This window comes from Strix uralensis, chromosome 1 (assembly GCF_047716275.1).
Source record: "Strix uralensis isolate ZFMK-TIS-50842 chromosome 1, bStrUra1, whole genome shotgun sequence".
Taxonomy (NCBI): Eukaryota; Metazoa; Chordata; class Aves; order Strigiformes; family Strigidae; genus Strix; species Strix uralensis.
In genome coordinates, this window is record NC_133972.1 from 98,766,181 (window position 1) to 98,782,600 (window position 16,420).

General features: G+C 38.0%; 1 long non-coding RNA gene across 1 annotated transcript in view; it reads right to left on the minus strand.

The window, feature by feature from the left end:
* The window catches only part of LOC141954061 (uncharacterized), a 41,223-nt gene that overhangs the window by 12,602 nt on the left and 12,201 nt on the right, over positions 1–16,420 (minus strand). The window lies entirely within an intron of this gene.

Consider the following 16,420-nt stretch of genomic DNA (forward strand, 5'->3'; position numbering starts at 1 on the left):
TGATCAGAATAGATACAAGATATTCCATATCTCCAGGGAATATATTTCCATTTCCACTGTTTGACTTATGCAAACAGGTTACACATTTTGCCCACAGGTAAAATAAAACATTGTCCATTATGAGAAAAGTTGCTGTAGACATGCTACACAATTTCCCTATGTATTAGGTGTCCATAAGCTAAGTATAAATGTTTTCTAACTGGTGTCAGAATTCTTCAGAGAGGCAGCTGTTCATTTAAACTACATTTTATTAACTGCATTTCTTTATATTTTATAATAAGTAAAATGAATCTGTTACCACATAAAAAAATCTGTTTGAAACTTGGAACCTACCCCTCTCCCATCCTTAGTCAGATAAAATCCCCCCCAAAAAAACCCCAAACAAAAATAATTTTTGCTGAATGCATGCCTAAGCAGATAGGCCTCACAGCAAGATTTCTAGCAAATCTCAGGAGACTTAGGTATCAAATTCCCATCAACTGGAAAAAAATCCCCCTTTCTCTCCAAGACCATTGAGATAAGATCGCGTGTAGACATCACATCACACTTGGCTCATGTCTGCATGTTTAGGTCTGTAGTGCTCTTATCATTTCTGAAATTATTCATTCTTGGGCTCTCAGTCATATTAGTTGAATCTGAGAGTCATGCTCTCTTGGCAATTGTCATTTCTCCCTCAATTTTTCTCTACACAGGCAAGTACTTAAGGTACCATGACTGATCTCAAGAACATCAGTAGGGCACCCCACTAGAAAGTGGGGAAGATGCCTATACTGCCTGGACAAAATCACTTCAAGGCCTACAAAGCAAACACATCACTATCATCTCCACACAGGCAGCTGCTGCCTGTCAGGGAAAACCAGCTCCATGTGTTCACAGACAACAAGGCAGCTATCTTTTTTAAAATTTATTTTTCGTTTCACTAGCTTTGTTTTCAGAGCTGATAAAGGGTAGTCCTATTTCAGATATATCTGAAAACACTTTTGCATGGCAGTAAGGAAACTCATACTGGGAAAACGGTCAAACAACATAAAATAAATCCAGTAAGCTCTCTGTAACATGCATACAGAAACAATGATCACTTGTATGCTTCCAGGCATATGATCATTTACTGAATGTGGAAGCCAAATGAACAGGTAAACTATTGATCAACCCTCAGACAGCAATCACTAGATGGGATCATTTGCATTATCATCCTTAACCTCTTTATAAGTAATTAATCCATGCACCTTGTTGATAATGTGCACACTTATGGGCAATCAACTTTCTTTACTTCATAATAAGAAATACAGCAACACCTCAAACATACTTCCATCTTTCTTCTTGCAGTCTTTCCAGCATGCATAGTTGCTGAAAAGCAGGAGCAGCTGTGCACAAAGGCCTGGGTGTGTAAATCTCAAAGGCACCCTGTGGATTGCCCAAGCAATGCCATCAGGAATGGCCCTGCCATGACCCAAAAGACAATAGCTGAAAAGGATTTTTGGTAAGCATCCAATGGTAGAATGAAGCCTAGGCTATCACTTTTAGACAAGAGTTATTCCTTAAAGAAAATGCTTTGCTCACAGGAATAATTCTCATTTAAGGTTCACTACAGCTATAGAATACTGGTTTTGTTTTCCTATACTCAACCCTACTTTTTCAGGCAGCCTGCAAGGCTCAGCTTTATAGCAGCAACAGCATTGCTTATAATCCCATTTTACCCCTGTTTCTCCTACAAACAGCTCTTAAACTGTAAGAAAAAAAAAATCCTTTAGATGCTTATGTGCAAGGAGAAATTTATGGTTGACGTTCAGAACCGTTTTAAACACAGTAATCTGTAGTTCATTTAAAATTCACTAGACTGTATAAGATCCTTACAGAAGGTTTTTCTTTCCACAGTTATTGCATAAGAGAGAGAAGGGAGAAGCAGAGGAAAGTGATGCCCTCAGTGTCCTTGCACTATAACAGAGTTTGTGGCTTGACAGTGACTGCAGAGCTGATATCTGGTTACATCGGTCTTTACAGTAAATCTAGCTCAGGTTGTTGTTGTGAAATAAGTTGTACTTCCTGCAGGAAAAAGAAAATACCTGTAAAGTTCAAGTGCTCTGAAAGTAAGTGTTTGCTGTAGGGTAGTTGCTGATTATCTCAGTTATTAAATAGCAGATGGAGCTCTCAAAGACCTGAGTACTTTTTAGGTGCTAATTGGTACTCTCAACTCTTACTGAAGCAAGTGGTATTATGGGATTGTTACATTCAGGCATTTAACTTTACCTAAAGTCATCCTCTCTTACTTTAGACATTGCCTCCAGGAGATGGAATTGAGTTCAGAGCACTCCAGTTTCTTGATTTCTAGAGAAAGATGAATCCCTCTTTCTTTCTCCATTAAGTATAAAAGGAGATATCATTCTGATAACTGAGAAAGTATATGTTAGATGGAGTGGAAACCTGCAACAGGACCTCTTTGTAGTTGATAAATGAAATTTAGGCCAGATAATACTGATGTAGAGTGAGAACAGCAAAGAAAAGTTTTTGTCAAGTCACTTGTCTAAGAACCAGCAAGGTTTAATGTCCTTGGAATTTCAGTCATATCAAATGGCAAGGAAGATAGTCCAAATAAGATGCAAAATAAATGAAGGCCAAAAGACTTTTTTAGGGCATAAGAAAGGGAAGAAAGTTCATTCAAGTCTACAACTTGAATGTTGCAGTCCTCTACCTCAGCTTCTCATCTTTCAACTCATTCCATTCCTTGTTGTTACATTGTGTTTTTCCTTGGCAAAAGACAACCTTTGTCAGCTTACCTGATTTGTAAATAAATCACATTTATAAACATGAAAATCATATTTAAAAATACTTGAAAAGCATTGAAGACCTTTATTAATCTGCTGTTTAGCAAACATCAGTCCTCTAATGAATTCAACAAGTGTTAATTCAAGGATGTCTATCAGAAGTGATGGTATAAAAAAAATGCATACCATAATATACCATGCCATAACATACTTTGTACCTCTCCGCAAAACAATTAGATTTCTATTGGATGTTAGGATCCACAAAATATCAGATCTGTCCCACTGGGTACCTATTCAAATAATATGGAAGAGGAAACCTCTGTACAGCAACTACTGAGAACATCAGCAAACAGGAGAAAAAAAGAGAAAAATTAAAATTAATAAGAAGAGCTCCTAACGCTAACTCACTCAGGTAGAGCTTCCAGACAGAAGATATTCACTAACAATATCCCAGATGCACATTTCAGGAAATGGGTCAAAACCCAAAACCTTCTGTTACTTTCAAGCCAATTCTTACGAAATTTAAGTATTAAATACATACATAGGGCTTATTGTTATTCACACAATGGAAGTGGATTAATTTCCAGCCAGCTGTCTGAACACAATATATAGGGGATGGACACCTGTCTTACAGTTCTGGGACTCTCAGTTCCAAGGAACAATGGACATATGTACATGCTACACATTAATGCTATTCAAATGTAACCTATTGCGTGTATGAGTTGAGCTGGATGCTTCCAGTTGTGTATCTTTCTGATAAATTGTCACACTTCTGATCAAAAGCTAAAGAGCATTAAAAAAATGATGATATTTGAACAGACTTGTCACTCTAGTCCTTCTGCTCAGAATTAGGGCAGACAATTTCAATGCACATAACTGCAGATTGTTTGGACATTTACAAGAGTATAAGAAATAATTCTTTGGCCATCAGCACAGAGTTAGAGATTACATACTTCTACCTTATTCAGATTCATATCTCAAAGGTGTTCATGTTCTACATTAGTTAGAACCTTAAGCCTTTTCAACATCAGAGGGAGAACCTCACAAAGGACATATTTCACTACACACTATTAAGCAGCCCTTTGCATAGGACTCGAGTGGTGATGTAGGAAACCTCAATTGTAAGCCCCATTCAGCCTCAATCAAGAGTATTTATTCATTCCCAAATCACTGGAGGATTTGGTTTTTTGACATTCTGACACTGTTTTTTGACAGTCTTTCATGGCAGGTTTTGTTCATATAATTCATTCTATGGTCAAGATTCTGTTTCATTTTTATTTATCAAAACTAGCACCTCTCCACAAAATTTCTTTCCCAGTTAACATTTTCCTACAGCAGCTGTTTTCCAAACAACTCAATGTTGTGGATAATATTGCTCTTCTCTGTAACACAGTTAACAGATTCTACAGCTAATGTAGTTTATGTAATGGATGCAGTCAGCATGGTGCATCTTGCTTAAGTTATTTTCCACTAAACATTGCGTGAACAAAACTATTTGAACTCCAACTCAGGGCAGAATCCACTAATAGTTCTATGATATCCAGATTTTCCTGAAACTTCATAATCTTTCCATTGCTTCCTTAGCACTCTTAAAGCATACTGTTACTGATTTGTTATTGATTAGAATTAATTTTGTTTAATTTTAATGTGAATTATAGGAGATATTTAGTAGGAATTATATGCTTACATTTATTCTGCATTTGCACATTATACAGCAACCAATGCTACAACGAAATCCCCTGTACAGCCCTGTACCAAGGCCGAAGGAATTGGTCAAAATCACCTAGTAGGAACATTTAGAACTTTAGATAACAGGCTTAAGATTCAAGATAATTTGGATATAGTGTTTACTTATAAGGTATTTTATGACCTAAAGGAATGCATAGAAATGTCAGAATCCAGAATTAATGGGAACTGGGGAAAGTCGACTGAAGTAACTTGTAAGTTCCTGCCAGGAAACAGTGAAACTAGGCAAAAGGTAATTCCGGCAGGGGGAGATTGCGACCACCGACTCATTGACCACCGACCCAAATTACACCCCAGACCCATTTCTAGATGTTTCTGGGTCCTACTGCACAGAATCGGAAATAGGAGGAGAATATGTTAATGATTTCCAGGAAATAGTATGTTTATGCATGAATATTTAATGAATATGTATGAATAAGTTCTATATAAGATGTATGGTCCTGGTGCTTGGTGTGCGTTGTTAGTGAGAGCACTCACTTGTGCACCCGGCCGCCAATAAAGAAGTGTCTGCTTACCCTCATCAAATTGCTGTCGATAAGTTCTTTATTCTGAGCTTTCAGTAACAATACTACTCTTCATATTAACATTTTTAATTCACACAATTAAAAGAATTTCCTTTGTAGAATTTCCATAAATGTTAGATATGCTTACATGCTATATTATTTGTGCAGACTTTATGTATTATTACTGTCAAGTGACAAGGAGTTTACAGATGCCTTAGGAAATTTCTTCTCATCCATATCACTTTTGTTGATACTTCAGGCTTCATATATATCTTTAGTTGCTGAATTAGTTCAGTGTTTGTTTGTGGGGGGTTTTGTGGGTTTGTTTTGTTTTCAAAACAAAGACCCTGTTTCCATCAGCCCTAATCGTATTGAGCAGGATCTCAATGATTAAGGATGAATGATTAAGGATGTTAGTGGGTCAGATGCCAATATCTCTTTACCCACACTTGATAAGAAAAAGATGGGGTTCCATATTCAAAGTTTCACCCTACCCAGTGAATAATCACAGTGTCCTCAAGGATCTCACTGAGCAGGTTTCTATTCAGAGTAAATGCAATTTTTCGTCTTGAATATTTTTTTCCTTCAGGAAAATATTTAAACCAGAGTCCTGTTAGTCATCAGTATGAACAGAAAGTAGGTCCTAGCCAAAAAACAGCAGACCCAAGTTTCCTGACTATTCTCAGAGTCAGAATAAAAGTTTGATACTAACTGCTATCAAATGCAAAAAACCCCTTGGATTCAAATATGTCTATTAAAGCTAAAGGTATTTAAAATTCTGGTATAGGTTGTAATGATGAAGTTGTTGATCAGCCACAATGCAGAGATATCACTGTCCAGTGCATTCAGGTTCATCTTTTAAAATGTCAAGCACATCACTGTCTCTAAAACATTTGCTTATTGTAGTCTGTAGGAGCTTTGGTACTCCCATTAGTTTCATACCAAAGAATGAAGACGAAGAAATACACTATATAGAGTAAGTTACACTGCCTGTTTACTATCTACAACATGAACACACCCTCCTCTCACAGCAAGAGAACAACTCACAAGCAACATGCAGGAAAGAATTGTTGTTCCCACTTTCATAGCAAATCAATTCAACAGCAAGGAAAGCTTCATTGGATCATGTTTTTATTTTCCACCAATGTGTTTTTTAAAAGAAAGTCACACAAGTTATTCCCTGTTACTGTCAGTAAAGCACACTGGTGTGAGGCATTCATACAAGTAACCTCAGATGCAGATGTATATGAAATTATTTCTTTTCAGTTTCACAAGAACAGAAATAAAGGAGATTTCCAAAAGCCAGGTTCTTTACATTGATTTTGCACTTTCCTCCCTCTCCTTGATAACAGTGCAAATTCAAGTATACATAGCTGGACAACCCATCCTATTAGGAGGCAAGATTTCAGTTTCCAATACAGGAATGGTATTTGCAAGTCAAAGCTTTTCAGGACAGGCTGCAGCAGTTTGAGATTTCAAAGAGAAAAGGTCTGATACCACTATAGGTGAAAGTGAGATCATTTCTCCATCAATTTAGGATTCAGTGTGAATTCTCTGCAGGACACTAGAGAACCTGAGAAAGCAAACATCAGAAATTCAGCAACACTAAGGCAGTGCAGTGTTTCCACACAGTTCAGAGAGGTCTATTCAAGGCTCAAGGTCTATTAAAATTAGTCTGAAATTAAACAAAGGGTGAAACTAAGAGGCCTTATTTCCTTGGAGAAGAAACACCCCTGCTGCTTGATGCTACCTGAAATAACTCCCAGTTCTGAGTCTGCTTAACCAGCTACTTGTAATACATGGACTATCCTGCTAAAATGGATGCATCTTAGTCAAAAAAGCAAGGTGCATTGTTTGACACCATATAAGGAAAAAAAAAACCAAAACCAAACTGCAGCACTTACAAAGCAGTCTCTAAAGTTATCCCCCTCCATAAACATACTTAGCAGCACAGAATACTAAACAGTGTCTTTAGGCAGTCTGGTATAATAATCATAATTAAAAATGACATTTGATGAGAACTATTTTTACAGAATAAGTAGTGAGACTGTCTGGAAAAAATATTTCACTTTTAAAAGGAAGTGATTGAGGTGTTTGTGTGAAACAAGGAAAGCATGCCTATAAAACCCCAAAATTATACTAATCCAAGGTCAACTCTGCAATAGTATAAGATTCAGTTTAGACATCATATTGCCACAAATGTCTCTGTTTATTTCTCACACAATTTGGCACTGTTAAATCTTTCTTTCATGCTTCTGTAACATGTTTCGATTTAGCCAGGGTTTATTCCTAGGAATGGTTTCGTGTCAATTCATGACATCAAGTTATCACATGTATGAAACACACAGCATAAGTGCAAACAAATGTTTTGCAATCATCGAGGCAAATATTTAAGATGAGGCTTTGCTTTGCTCATGCCGATGCAGAAATCACAGCTTCACATCCAGGCTAAGTGGCAGGCCAGAGTATGGGACTAAGTAGTCAGGGCTGTTCCTTATCAGCTATGCAGGCCATAGTTGTATGTAAATATTTGCCCTGACCTTTCAGTAGACAAATCAGTAGCTGGATACACGTCTTTCTCTGCTGCTTCCATTCAGCATCAAAGATTGATTAATTAGATGGCATTAATTGGGGACTGCAGCACATGGGGCTGTACTTCCACTGACAGGAGGAGAAGGAAGATGCAGGCCAGTATCAAAAGGCCAGACAGAAAAGAGAAACTTACCCATTGCCCTCAGTACCTGCTGCACTGGACTCTCAAATGCAGCAAGACCATGTTTTACCTTATTTAGGACATTAATTTTTGCACCCATAGAAGAAAAAGAGCTTGCTGTTGTTAACAGCTGAAATACTAATCTGGATAACATCTTGCTCTTCTTTTAATTCACTTTGAGTCTGTCCCCAAGTGGCATGTCGGGACAAAGAAGGGTAAAATGAATGTAGTGCACAGCTGCATACGTACCTCACAGGCTGCCAGCCAGCTCACAAAAAGCCTTTTGTCTACATGGGCTGTTTGAAGACAACAAATGCTGGTGGCCCAAAAGATTGCCCCTGCGATGCCACTTGCAGCCCAGAATCAGGTTCTGGCTGTTAACACCAGATCAGATTGAGGTTGTACCAGCCATCATGTTCTTGTGCCAAGTCCTCAGTTGCACAGCAAATTTACCAAGGTTAGCAAAATGTTATGGACCTTCCCCAGCTGAAGATGTGGGTTTTATTTAACTATACGGAATGTGTGCATAATATTAGACTGTGAGCAAGATGCCACAGCCATTAAAAAGCTGTCTGGTGTGTTGAATGCCTAAGGGTATGCAGATGACTCACTGAAACTTTGTTAAAACACAAGACATCTGCTTGAATATGTTTCCTGTCAGTCCTTTTGCACGTCTGGAAATAATGGGCTAGAGATTCTCTCTTACTCCACCAGCCCTGGCACCAAAGGACTGGAAAACTGCTGTAAGCCACGGTCTGGGATTCCCCTTTGAATCATGGGTGTTGTGGCTTGGCTATGGGCGGTAAAGGGAGCCCCTCTCTCTCACAGTCCTGAAGGAGAGGGCACAGCTGAGGCAATGGCTCTGCAGCCCCCCAGCAGCCCCAGCTGCTGCAGCGGCTCATTCCCCCTGTGCTCCAGCCATGCCAAGGCCCATGCCGACTCCCCAGTGGCTATAAACTGCTGCAAAGCCATTTTTATTGCCTCTTAGGAGATCAGTGTTCATCTTATATCATCATAGTTACAACTGTGACATCACAGTTCTATGCACAGCAATAATAGTGATGATTCCAATGACACTGTGATGTCACACTAAAATTATGAAGGAGATAATTCCCTATTAATGGCACTGAATTTTCTTCAAGAAGGAGACTGTAAACTACAATAAGAAACACTTTCAAAAAACCCCCAGAAAACAGTTTGCCAAATCTTTTGGTAAGATATGATTCTGAAGATGCAGCTCTCATGACACAACCTGACTTCAAAGAAAGTGTTAGCATATAAGATACATAGATACGCACTACTGTACAAACATGTGATGAATAACAAAGCAAAGTCACTGGCTTGCCTGTAACTGCTCTACCTTAAACTGCATGTATTTAAATTTTTTTCCCCTCCTGTTAAAGGGTCAGACCTAATTGTGTTACTTTGAGAAGAGACCATTTCATCTACAAATGAACACTCATAAAAAATAAAGCGAAGCACCAGATGCTGCCATGGAACATTCCTCAGAGTTTTCATGTGATGTTTGCATCTGTTCAGCTGGAAGAGTGACTGTTTCAAACAAACTAATAGCTTTTAAGTGGTGAGAAAAAAGAGCAAAAAGGCAAAATACACTAGAAGGCACTGGGAAAAAAGTTAACAAGAACGTCTGTATTGGAATGATGGCACTCAGATAAAGTTTTGGATTGAAACTTGGGTTACTAACAGAAACAATTTAAAGCTGCCAGAGATGCAAACAATTATTTCCTGGTAAAGCAGCAAGAAGGGAACTATTTTTCACATGCATAAAAATGCGAAGTTTTAGAGGCAGAGATCTGTCTCATGTTAACTTACTTCTTCCTGCAAGCTTTGGGAACATTACAATTTTGCTGAAGAGTTAGCCTAACAGAAGATCTAAGTAGATGTTGATATCTAGTGAAACACTAGGGAATGAGAAATTTTGGTTTAAGTGCTTTCTTTAGTTCTATTCCTTCTTACTGAGTTATAGACAACTGCATGTCAACAGTATTTCTGTTCCTATTTTTTAATCTTCAATTCACCATCTTGTCATCTTAATAAGCACAGGTAGTCTTCAAAAAGTTAATGTGTCTAGAGTGAATATAACAAATCCCACCAGTAAATCTTCATATGCTTTACAAGTCATCTCAATTAACACTCTACCCTTTTAGAACATCCTTATGGAATTGTACTTTTTGAGAATTATGCCCACTTTACAGAAGAGGAAAGTGAGCCAACAAAAATAGGTTAATTAGCCCAGGCCACAAGAAATACCAGTAAAAATGGGATCTAGCAACAAGAATTTCCGTTTTTCAGACCAACACTGCATTTAGTTGCTATATAATAATTAAGCATCCAAAAAAAATCACAGGATGTTCAACTATTTAGTCACTGATGTATAAGATACACAGAACACCTACCACATGTGCCCATCATGAGTTTCTCCCGTAAAGCAAAGAACAGCCCTGTATATCATCTATATACAGATGACAATGGTGTGTATTATCTCAGGTCTTACTGGCTCCAGTGGGTGATAGACACCTTCTACCCCTTCCCCCAAGGAAGCTCTTTTTGCCTTCTAAAACAATCCAAAGGCTCACACTTGCCAACAGAACAGCCCTAGCACACAACTGAAGAAGGCAATTAGTGCATTTGCCAAACAGAAGTGACAGAGAAATGGAAAATGTTGTGATTTTAAAAGTGTTGTACTGGGAGTAAAATACCTTATTTCCTGCAATGGAAGTAGAACCACAGAAGTAGCATATGAGCTTTTAGCAAGATAGAAATGGAAAGAAAAAAGCCCAAACATGCTGCTGTTCTGCCCTTTTCATAATCAGTCCTGCAATTTTACTTACACTTCTCTTATGCATTGGCCAGATGTGGTTTGCACTGAACCAATTTTGACTGCCTACAACATCCATACTTAACTACCTCTTAAAAGCAGGATTTTTGACCCAGCAGTTCTCAATGAAGGCAACTGATCTTAAATTAGAGTTTAATTTGATCTAGCATCTAAAACAGTGGGAGGTTTGTAAGCTTGCCAAGTATTGATCCTAAAGACTCGTGCCTGGCAAATCTGATTGAGTGTTCTGTGGTCTTCCCTCAACCTCAGCATCCGAAACAAATGAGGAAGAATTTACTTTTTTGTGATGCTTTAATTGTTATGGTTACACTGCCAGCAGAGGGGAAGTCAGGATCTCAAACCAGTAGGAAAAGATGTTCAGAGGGGGGTTTTTGGGGTGGGTGGTGTGGTGGTTTTGGGTTTTTTGGTGGTTGTTTGTTTTGGTTTGGTTTTAAGTACACACATACTAAATATTTTTTTTCTTCAGTTATGAAGAAAATATCACCTAGCGAAGGTGATGGCTTTTACAAAGCTTGTTATCATATGGGCTACTGTTAGCTACTCTACAAGCAATGAGAAAAATGTTAAAAGCATTTGGTATTAAGTGTCTTCCGCCTCCACCAGTAAAAAAGCTGCACCCTCTCAAACACTTCACCATTGCTATTTCACTCTTAAAAATAAAAGCTTTTCGCCTCAACTGCAAATAAGAAATGTCTAAGAGAGACTAACACACCTCTGGGTCCCGGGGAACTTTTTTTGATGTATTTGTAACCAGTTACAAGTGCCAAGAAAAAAACCCTCTTGTCTCTTCAATATGCTCTTATATAATTTGGCACAGGGCATAAGTAAATCAGCTGGTGAGCAGTGCCTGAACGAGACCCTGAAACAGTAGCTTCAGTCTTTATATAATATCTTCCAGCCTTCTCTTTATAATTTAATACCTAGTCACAACAAGAGATAAATCTTTAATGGCACTACACAATTTGGGTAGGTAGAGGAGGAGTTTATTTCATCAGAAGACTGTCATGCCTGGAGTTTGAGGACAGCTTTTCATACTGAGTTTTTATTGCCCTTGGTCTGTTATTCATTGACAGAATTTATTAAATTAGTGTTCTATTAACCCAACACATACTTTGATCGAAATCTCACTGTGGTAGTTGCTCAGATGTCTGATCTACTCTCTCTTCAGGGTTGGATTTGTTATAAAAGTTAAACTAAAAACAGAGAGGGTCAGATGCATGTTTCTGAGCCTTTTGCCTCAAGGTGACTGATGAATCAGGAATGAAGAGGTAACACCCATGCTTCTCAAAACAACTGTGGAATACTTCAGCTGCGCTTCCTTTCCCTTGTTTTACCAACTTTTTTCCTTTTTGAACCAAATTTCTTGCCACCAGTAATTGGCAAGAAATTTTGGCCAACACTAGGAAATATGTTATTCTTTGCTCTTCCATTCACATTAGAATTTATTTTTGTGATAAAAGGAGACAATTCAGTCTTTTCCATTGGCACAATTTTCACCTGAAGCCTTTCTTATAGCTTTGCTAAAATAAGATCCCCTTTTTAATAATAGGTACTGCCTAGAAACAGGCTGGTTACTGGACAATTTGTTCAGACTTTATGCACAGAGTCTACCCATTAGATGACCAGAAAATTTGCTTGTAATAGATGCTTTCATATGCTGGCAGGAGCTCTATGTACTGGAAGACTATTTCATCTCAAGGTAGGGATGAACTCATGTGCTGTTTTGAGGTGTCTGGTTCAGTCAGAAAGTTCTAATTTTCCTCACTATGGAGGTAACAAGCAGAAGACTTTTTAAAAAAAGTCTGCAGAGAGATAAATGTACATATTCCTATTTTTTCAGTACAACAGCTCTTCTGACAGATGTTCTTTCATTTCTCCTAGGATCCATCAGTAAGGATTACAAAGAGACAGTGTAGTTTGGACTAGAAACAGCCTCTCTGCTTGTAATCTAAGTGCTCTTAAAAAGACACCGGTTGAGTAAGAACAGTTTGTCCTTTTATCAAGAAGTGTTCTCTACCTGAGAAGTGGCAGAAGTTTTTCAGTCATTTGTTAACTGTACTCTACTTTTCTATTCACTCTAAGTTAGAATACCTAACAGGAGCTATATTAAGATTGCTAACACACAACTCATTCTTTCCATCACACTTTTACCACCAGATTTAAATACCTATCAACTAATAGCTACCAGGTAGATTTTGAGATGGGAATATCATTTGGAGATATTTTTTTCCATTCAGCACCATTGTGCTAATGTAAAACACAAGTTGTTTGCACTGTGTAAACATCAGGAGACATTTAGTGAACATACAGCTGGACTAATCATGAAACCTTCACTTCGATTTAAAAAAATATTCTCCCCAGGCTTTTTTTTTTTTTTTTTTTTCCCCCAATGCATACTTGATTCAGTGCTAGTCAGGTAGATACTAAAATATGGTGTTTAGTGAGAGACAACTCCTCCACCCTCCTCCACCCTTTTGGAAAAAGCTGGGAACTACTGAAAAGCTAAGGCTGGAAGTGGATCACAGTTTGTCACCTAGATCTCAGTCCTCAAGGCTCTGAGCTTTTCTCAAAGGTGTTTTTATCATGATGTTCACCACTGCTTTTTTACTTTGTTTATTCAGTGGACAATGACTCACTGTCTAGGTTTAAGAGCAATTGACAATTCAGAAGGATTTCCTGTTGAAAGGAAGGCCATCTCTACATTTAACCTGCCCAACTGGTTTAAACAAACTCTATTTGGCTCTTGTAGATACCACAAAGAGTCTTTGTTTCCCACAGATTTTTAGTTTTTTCCCCATTTTACTTCTTTCAGGTTGCAATTACTTCTTTTGTTGCATGTAAATCATTCAATTGCTAGGAAATGTAAATTGGTACAATTTTACATATCTCAAAATGTGTTACACACGCCCCTCCCATCATGTTTACAAAAGTGATACAAATTCTGATTTTAAAAAAACCCACAAAACTTCTTACCCGAGTCCCTCTTCTTTCCAAGAACTGAAAAGCCATCACTACTTTTCTGCAGTCTACTCCAGAGATAATGATCCCCAACTAACAGGGTTAAGATTTTTTTTTTTAAAAAGTCAGCCTTTTATTGCTTACAGATTGATACACATTCAATATCCTCTTTTATAGGAAGTATTCCTTTTGACCCAAGAGGACCTAATCAAGAGCCACACCACTGCCAGCACTGAGGGAGTTCTGCAGGGAATTGTCCCTAAGGGACATGTATGGGAGCACATGTGGCTTCGGTGTCCTGGCAGCATCAGTGGCACAGCATCTGTGTTGTCCCAGATGCAGTGGGGATCCCACTATTCACCAGCAGGAGTGAGGGGAGGCAGAGAAGGGAACTACTCTTCAGTTGCCCTGGGATATTCAGCTCTGCAAGCTGTTCAACATTTCTCAGATTAAACTTTTCAGATAAATATTGGTTTTGCTGAAAACTGTTGATTTTCAAAGAAGCATAACGGAACCATCAAGAGATATCTGTAGGAGGTCAGAGGAAAGTCATTAAAATAACACCTTCAGTCAAGGAAAAGAATCAAACTTGTGGGCATTTTTGAACACAACAACAAGAATTTAAAAACCCAGTAAATTATGGTTCTTATAAGTGAGGAGGAGAAATTAATTTCACTTTTGTTTTTAAATAAGAAGAATCCAGAATGACATGCTTCTCAAAACAGTACGGCCTATAGTTTTAACTGCTACTTTTTGAAAGACCTTATGACTAGATTAAGCAAAATCAAAAACAACCCAAAAAACCAACCAACATATTTTCATTAAGAGAAAGTTTTGTTAGATTCCTTCTGGAGAACTGGAGCCAGACTCCTCATCTACAGATGTATAGAAAAAGGAAAAAATTATGAAAACATGTATAAATATGGAAAAAAACCCCAAGAATTGTTTTGAGATCTAAGGCTATTTTCTGTCAGTTTTTTTCAAAATAATTCAACCAAATGACCTGCAGATAAAGAATAAGACTAACTTCTAAAATCTTTGAAGAGTGCATAATTTCAGCAAGTTCAGTGATTTGGAATTAAAATAATTTTTCATAAAAAAACCCCATAAGAGGTCTAAAGCAGTGTTTAAAGCAGAAAATCAACTGAAATCTGGACCAATCTGGACTGCAAAACCACCTTTAATTATTTTTTCATTTTTGTGCCAAGATGGCTCCCATGCTGGGAGTGTGAATAGAATACACTGTTCATTTGGGCTATTTTTACAAAAAAACCCCACTTGAATTAAAACATAATTGAATATTTCTTCAATTAGACATTTATGTCAGTAGCTTCATTGGTTGCTTCTGGGACTGCAGTTGGTTCTGAAGTATAGGTAGGCAGTCTGTGAAAAAATACTCTTTTTAGGTGCATTGTTAATGGAGAAAGATTAATCTCTTTCAAAAAATGCTGAACTGCCCTGTAGTTCTTGGAATGGAGACTGAGGGGGGAAGCCATCCCAACCCCAGCTCCCAGTACAGGCTGTGCAAAAGTGTTGCCCTCTCGTGGCTCTTGTTGCAGTGATGTCTATGAATCATACTAAAATTATATATACCCACCTCTAACATCTAAGAACAGGTCTTCAGCTTCAGTAGAAGTAGCTTTGCTCACATGGGGAAAACGGCACTGGTGTTTCAAGATATCCATTTATTAAAGAGCGGATTTCAGAACTATATGGGTAATTTATAATAAGTATGCAAAGCAAGAACAATATTTTCTTGTGAATTTCTTCTTAGTAGATGTTTTACACGTTAAATATTTTTTAAACAAAAATAATGTGTAATAATTATCCAGCAGACAATTCAGGAGCTATACTTAAAATATAAGGTATTTTGAAAATGGACACAAACATGTTGATTTTCCTATTCAGATGATTAACCAACCTTTTTTTACTCTGCGAATGCTGCATTTCTGAAATCAAGGCTTGCTTAAAAATGAAGTTTCCAAGTATATTCCTGCAAGTAATACTGCTTGCTTAGGTGTTTGTTGAAAGGAAGCACAAACAGGACTCAAGTACAAACAAAGCACATGTAAGTATTCAGATAAGTATTTGTGGAAAGATGTGTTTGTCAGGCTACGGTTCCCACCATCAATAAATGTTCAAATCACATCATAAGGTTTAAGGAAGAAGCATTTCTGCACCAACACATCCTAGTTCAGCTGTCCAAAGGCATCACCTTTCTCATGTCTGGATACCCAGAACAGTTTTTCTGTCTTCAAACGTTAAACTGCATTAAGTATGGGGCGGCCCTTCCCCCCAAAAACCCCCCACAAAATATCCCCCTCCCCCCCCCCCCCTAACCCCCCAAACCAGAGAACTTCTTTTCTTGATCCTTGGAGGGGAAGTCCATTGGGGATAGGGAAGACAGGGGCAGAGGCAAGGGATGGAGGAGTCACCACTTCCCCTGGCTGTAGGCAACACACTAGCTTGCTCAGGCCACTGAGCAGCAGCTGCCACTGAGGACTCCTGAGTAATTTTGAGACCCTATCTCACAACTGTGAAATGTGCTAGGCAGTGTAGCTTTTTGCTTTAATTGGAACACTACTAATTTGGCCAATAGCATAAATCTTGGAGGGCTGTCAAACGTAGTCTGTGTTTTCTATCCAGGAGGCATGTTTGTTATTGTTAGTGCCTCACCTACATACATTACTATATTTCTTCTGAAGACTTCTTGCTAAGGAAAACCAAACAAATATAAAGTGAGATATTATAATCCACCCAGAAGTATGATGTTTTCCCATTTCCCTGCCTCTATATGTATGACTTCTGGTTTATAGAAAAACACTGAATAGACCAGATTTATAAAAAAAAATCAAGGCACACTGAAATATTTGAGTTT